Below are 6,836 nucleotides of genomic sequence, written 5' to 3' on the forward strand. Positions count from 1 at the left end.
TACCAATTCCACATACAATAAGCACGGAATATAACACTTAATTATTCTTGTGACTCGGTTTCGTGGTCCCGAAACCACTCTCCGACTAGGGTCACATTCGGGGTGTCACAAGTCAAGTGAATAAATCGTCTGGTTCAGAGTCAAATAACAAGTGAAATCTAGGTGGATTCCTCCTTGGGTGTCCTCTTTATCAATTGCTTTTCTTCAAGTCTTTTTCCAAATTTTCTTTTTGCTTCAATTAAATTAGTTAATTAGTTTAGATAATTAGTTTAATAAACAAACCCTTTTATTCTTAAGCTAGATAATAAAAAGATAGTTATTACTAGTACTTTTGGTTCCCTTGGGTATGATATCCCGGTCTTGCCATTACTATACTATTGTTCGATAGGTGCGCTTGCCTTTTCGTCGTGATAATAGTTAGTCTAGGTTTGATCTTCATTATAAATATTTATTACTTGTTACAAATTACACGATCAAGTTTTTGGTGCCGTTGCTAGGATTCAAAATATTAGGAATGCTAAATTTTTATTACTTTAACCATTTATTTTTCTTGCAATTTAATTTTAGTTTATTATTATTATTTATTAATTTACTTATTTTTTTCTCTTGGCAAGTTTTTATAGTTTATGACTAGAAGAAACTCGTCAGGACCATTACTTTTTGACGAAGAAATCGATCGCACAGTTCGTAGAAATCAAAGAGAAATAAGGCGTAGCTTACGATACACAGAGAACGAGTGAGAAGACGATACTCAACCCCCAACCAACGAGATGGATGAAAACCAAGGCAATCAACTAACTCCTGCTCCACGTACTATGTATGATTATGCTAAACCTTCTTCAATAGGAACTGAATCTAGCATAGTTAGACCTACTGTAGCTGCAAATACTTTTGAATTAAAACCTAACACTATTCAGATGATACAGCAGTTTGTTCAGTTTGATGGTTTGCAGGATGAAGATCCCAACGCTTACTTAGTGAACTTTCTAGAATTTTGCAATACATTTAAAACCAATGGCGTTTCTGATGATGCCATACGTCTTTGGTTGCTTCCCTTTTCACTGAGAAACAAAGCTAAACAGTGGTTGAACTCGTTACCACGAGGGTTTATCACTACTTGGGAACAAATGACCGAGAAATTTTTACTAAAATATTTTTTGCCGGCTAAAACGGCTAAATTACGTAATGATATCTCTTCTTTTGTGCAGATGGATTTAGAAACACTTAACGATGCATGGGAGAGATACAAGGACTTATTGAGAAGGTGCCCTCACCATGGGTTACCGCTTTGGCTTCAAGTACAAACATTCCACAATGGCCTGAATCCCTCGACTCGGCAAATGGTTGGCGCAGCTGCTGGCGGAACCATCAACAATAAAACACTGGAAGATGCCTATGAATTTATAGAGGGGCTGTCACTGAATAACTATCAGTGGCAAGTTATGAGGACAAAGCCAACGAAAATAGCCGGCGTTTATAACATTGATTTAGTCACCATGCTCTCTAATTAGGTAGAACTTCTCAATAAAAAGATTGACGGTTTACTTGGTTCTACGCAGGTACATCCAGTAATGAGGTGTGACTCAAGTGGCAAAGGTTTGCATATAGAATACCAATCTTTCAATCCTACAACTGAAGAAGAACAAGTCAACTATATGGGTAAAAATAACTTCCGATCTCAAAATAACTCATACAGTAATACTTATAATGCAGGTTGGAGGAACCACCCAAATTTCTCCTGGGGTGGTCAAGGAAATCAAAAGCTACAAAATCCTCAGGGTTTTCAACAGCCACCTTATCAACAAAAGAAGAAACCAAACCTTGAAGAGATGCTTTCTAAATTCATCTCGATGTCAGAAACCCGTTTCCAAAATACCGAGACAACACTTAAGAATCAACAAGCATCGATCCAAGGACTCAAAACTCAGATAGGCCAGCTATCCAAACTAATCTCCGAACGACCATAAGGTAGCTTACTAGGTAATACTGAACCTAATCCGAGGGAACACCTCAATGCAATTAGTACTCAAAATAAGGAAGGATTCATTGCACCGAAGCTACAATTACAGCAAGACAACGCGATGAACAAAGGTAGAGAAGAGGTAAATGATAATGATCCTAAACAGGTAAGTAAGAATCATGAACCTCGTGTACCATATCCTGAAGCGATAATGAAAGACAAAATAAAAGAACAATTCGGTAAGTTTGTCAAACTCTTAAAGAAATTACATATTAACTTACCCTTTATTGAAGTTCTGTCGTAGATGCCCAACTCAGCAAAATTCTTAAAGGAACTTCTGAGCAATAAAAGAAAATTAGACACTACATTGCATGTGGAACTCAATGCAGTCTGCTCAGCTATTCTAAAGAATAAGCTACCTAACAAATTGAAAGATCCAGAGAGTTTTACAACTCCTTGCTTAATTGGTAGTTTATCTGTGAATAATCCTTAGCTGATCTAGGGGTAAGTATAAATATTATGCCGTATAAAATGTTTAAACGACTAGGTCTCGGTAAACCCAAACAGACTAGGATGAGCATATAATTGGCTGAAAAAATAGTTAGATTTCCTAAAGGTATTATTGAAGATGTTCTCGTTAAAATTGATAAATTTATTTACCCAGTAGACTTTGTCGTCTTAGATATGGATAAGGATAACGAGGTACCTTTAATTTTAGGATGACCCTTTTTAGCAACTGCCAGAACCATTATTAATGTAGGCACGGGAGAGCTAACACTTCGTGCAGGAGATGACGCAGTAACACTCCAAGCATGCGATTCAGTCAAAACTTCTAAGACTCAAGATAACACTATGAAACTTGTCGATGATAAAACTAATATTCAATTATCCTTACAGGAACCTCCTTGAACCAAGACAATGGAGACAGTGCACTATTATTAAGTAGCGAACAAAGATACCCATGAGGAACGAAGGCTTCAAATAGAGGAGCTAGATGAATGGCGAGCACACAAACCGAGAACACGTGATAATTCGAAACTACACCAAAACAAGCCCGATACCTCTCCTAATCAACTTAAGGTTGGCAATAAAGTCTTACTAGATGCCGCAGATCCCCACATTGTCACTACCACACCAAATCAGGAAATCCCTCTTACGGTAATTAGTATTTTTCCATTCGGTACGGTGAAGGTGAGTCATCCCAAGTTCGGCACTTTTAAGGTAAAGAACACCCGATTAAAACCTTATTTTAAGATTGACAATAGGAATGAGGAGTATCAACTCCTCAAACCACCATGATCATTCAACAGAAAGGTAAGTTGAGCTTAGACTATAAATAAGCACTTATCGGGAGGTAACCCGAGCACTAACATATTTTGATTTCTTTATTTTTAATTTCTAACACTTTGAATCATTAACTTAATCTTTGAACAAAGTTTTTCAGCACACACGGCCAGGCACATGGGCGTGCCTAAAGCCATGTGAAAACAGGGTACATGATTTTCCCAAAACACGGGATGCGATAAATCCCCACGGCCGTGCGACATGGCTGTGGATGAACTTCATAGGTGACCACGAGCGTGGGAATGAAAAACACGGGTGTGCCAGGGGCAAGGCTCGATTCTGTTTCTTCGACACGGGCGTGAGACACGCCCGTGCCTTGAAGTCGTGGACAACAATACACGGGCGTGGTACCCTAACACATGGGTGTGGGAGAAGTGAACAAAGCTAGGCACGACCGTGCGACATGGCCGTGTGCCACACACACCTAAGACACACGAGCGTGGGATAGTAGCCAGGCACGACCTAAATTGTAAAAATTCAAAAAACACAGGCTCACCTTCAAAGTACACGAGCATGGCCCTAGGCCGTGTGTACCTCCCCTGTATAAGCAAACCACTGTTCATCTTCTTCCCCTTTTCAAAACCCTAGCCGAAATCTACCCTTCCCCATTCCCTAATCCCTATTCCAGCCACCATTCCCCATATTCTCACTTCCCCAACCCCCAAACCACCTCAAATCCACTCCCCTTGCATTAATCCCTACTTTCTCCTTTCTATACCCTCCATTTTCCTCCACACGGCTATATCCCAGTGCCACCACCTAAGGGCCCTAGTGACGAGGATCATTGAATCCTCCTATCTTTTTCTTCTTATTATTTATTTTTCTTTTTATTTTTATTTTCATTTCAATTTTATTATTTTATTTTGAAAGACATATCTATATTAGTAAATTTTACTTTTTTTTTTCTAGTATTTCTAACAAGTAATCCCACTACGCTCTCTTCCACACCAACTCTTAATAAGCTCTTCATGATTTTACAAACTTCCAAGCAAAGCTGCTAGGAATATTTTACAGAATGAGGAAACAAATGGGAAACAATACCTTACGAGTGCCATGTTCAACGACCCAATTTCTTCATCTGGCCAAGAACAATGTCAGCTACTACTTTCCCCAACCACTCCAACCTCAGAATCAATCTCTGCATCCATATAACAGGGAGTTTCACCTCCTTTCCTCTTATGATTTTCTTTATTTTGAATAATCTATCTTTGTACAGTGAGGCCAATGTACATCTTAAGTGTGGGGGGGTGAACATGAAACCTAACTTTTTGCATTATTCTCAAATCCCTAAATCTGGTCTTGTGCTTAAGTGATTTTCTCATAATATTGATAGAATGAATTCTGATTGATCTATAATTATTGTTGATATGTCGTGAATTAGACCAAGGGAATTATGCATGATTATTTGATTATAGGACCTTAAAGAATCGAGCATGATAAGTTGATATTTTGAGAAATAAAATTTTTTAGACTATTTTTCCTAAATTGAGGTATTATCTTGAAATCTTAAGTATACAGGAATGACATCAAAAACCAAAATTTTTGGTGAGATTTTTGAGCCTTTTGAGCATATAGCTTTCTTTCTTGCTCACTTCTTTTGTGGTTTGAGTGTGTCAACATTGAAATGTTATTCTAGAACTTGCTTCGATTATACATGTCAAGATCACACGTATGATTTGATACACTGAGATGATAAAGGCACGTAGGATTCAACCCATTTACTCCATAAAAAGCCTTCCCACATAATTAAACCCTCAGTGAACCCCCTTTGAGCCTACTAACCTTTTTTATTGATTAACCTTCATCATTAACCTATTAACCTATTATTTTTGAAATCCTCTTACTTAATTTACTTTTTTTTTATCGAGATTAAATTTAATACTATTACCTCACTATGTTCACCATTTTTTGTTACTGAATCATGAAGTATGATTTCTATATTGTATTGACTTGATTTGTTCTTAAAAACAAAAAAAAAACTCAGTATTATTATTATAATTCTCAGCAAGCTAAAGTTGTCATGAACTCATGTAAAATAGTTCTAGATATTTGTTTGTGATTTAGTAATTAAGTTTTTGATAGTGGGGTAATATATTGAAATTATCTCGATTCTAACCCTTGTCTCTTCAGCTTGTAGCCATACCTGTAATGTAAACCCCATTACAACCGTGCAAAGGCCTTTTTATTAGTGTATCATATCATTTACACGTGGTGGAGATTTGATTTTCATCCAAGCCTATGGTAATAACTTTTCATGTTAGACAATCGAGTGTTTAATCTTGAACCTTAAACACTTTGAGTGATTTGAGTGAATCTTTAGTGAGGATGTCATCTCTTGTATATTTAGGACTAAAGTTAATTACTTAGAGGAAGGAGATTACCTATGATTTTATTATCAAAATATTCGATTTAGATTGTTTGAGGCTTTTAATGCCCCTATAGTTGAATTCTCACTGTATGATTTTCTGTGGAATAACTTGTAACATTATCAGTAATGATTATGTGATTGAGAGGAATGAATTCTAGCAGTAAATGAGAGTTTTGCTTGAGGACAAGAAAATGCTTAAGTGTGAGGGTATTTGATAAATGCCAAATTATACATAGTTTATGGATGTTTACTACTAGATATGTGGATTTTGGTGCTCTTAATCCGGTTATTTCATGTTTTGTACTTAGGAGAGCACCAAGAGTCAAAAGGAGCCAAAAATGAGCTAAAAAGGGACAAAACGGACCAAATCGAGAAGTTCACACGGCCTAAGCCTTGCCACACGGGCTGCTCACACGCCCGTGTCCTTCGAGGGTGTCGACCAAGGCTCTCACGATTCACATGGTCTGGCCATTGACCCACACGGTCGTGTACAATTTAACAGATTGAACACGGCCTGGCAAACACGTCACACGGCCGTGGCACAAGGGCGTGTCCCTTTTTCAAAGAGTTGTACTTTACACGGAAAAGGGTACTTAGGGAGGAAGAAAGCCAATCCAAAGCCTATATAAACACCCTAAGTATGACCTAGAAAGGGGGCCTCTTCCAGAACTTTTCTAGAATACAGAACCACACGCTAGGAATTACTTGAAGGAAGCCAGACGATCCATCCCAAAAGCCGGAGCTACTCAAAGACTGAAGATCTCTCTCAGAATTCCTTCAAGGGTTTTAGAGTTTTCTTCATGTTTTGTTATTTTTATACTTTTGAGATGTACTCTTATTTTATTATGAACTAAACCCCTTAGATACCTAAGGGGGATAAAACCTATGATGGATCTTGTTATTATTATCTTAACTGTATGATAAATACTTGATTTGTTCTTAATTATGTGTTCTTAATGCTTGAGTTAATATTCCGGGTATTAATTCATGATTTGATGTGCTTATGTAGAGGAGGAATAGACCCTGCCTAAGAGTAGATTTAACATAATTAAGCGGAGTTGATCGAACGCCTAGAAATAGGGTTACAAGATTTTGCCAGATTAAGGTGAAACCTAATATGAGAGTCCATAGAGTGATTTACTGCTTCCATAGGGGTTTTAATTA

General features: G+C 37.4%; 1 non-coding gene across 1 annotated transcript; it reads right to left on the reverse strand.

Moving 5' to 3' along the window:
- Positions 1-1,175: 1,175 nt before the first annotated feature.
- LOC128280228 (small nucleolar RNA R71) lies at positions 1,176-1,282 on the reverse strand. Its single transcript, XR_008270408.1, has one exon. It is a non-coding gene; the product is annotated as a small nucleolar RNA R71 (small nucleolar RNA).
- Positions 1,283-6,836: the final 5,554 nt, after the last annotated feature.

The sequence above is a fragment of the Gossypium arboreum genome, chromosome 8 (genome assembly GCF_025698485.1).
Source record: "Gossypium arboreum isolate Shixiya-1 chromosome 8, ASM2569848v2, whole genome shotgun sequence".
Lineage (NCBI taxonomy): Eukaryota > Viridiplantae > Streptophyta > Magnoliopsida > Malvales > Malvaceae > Gossypium > Gossypium arboreum.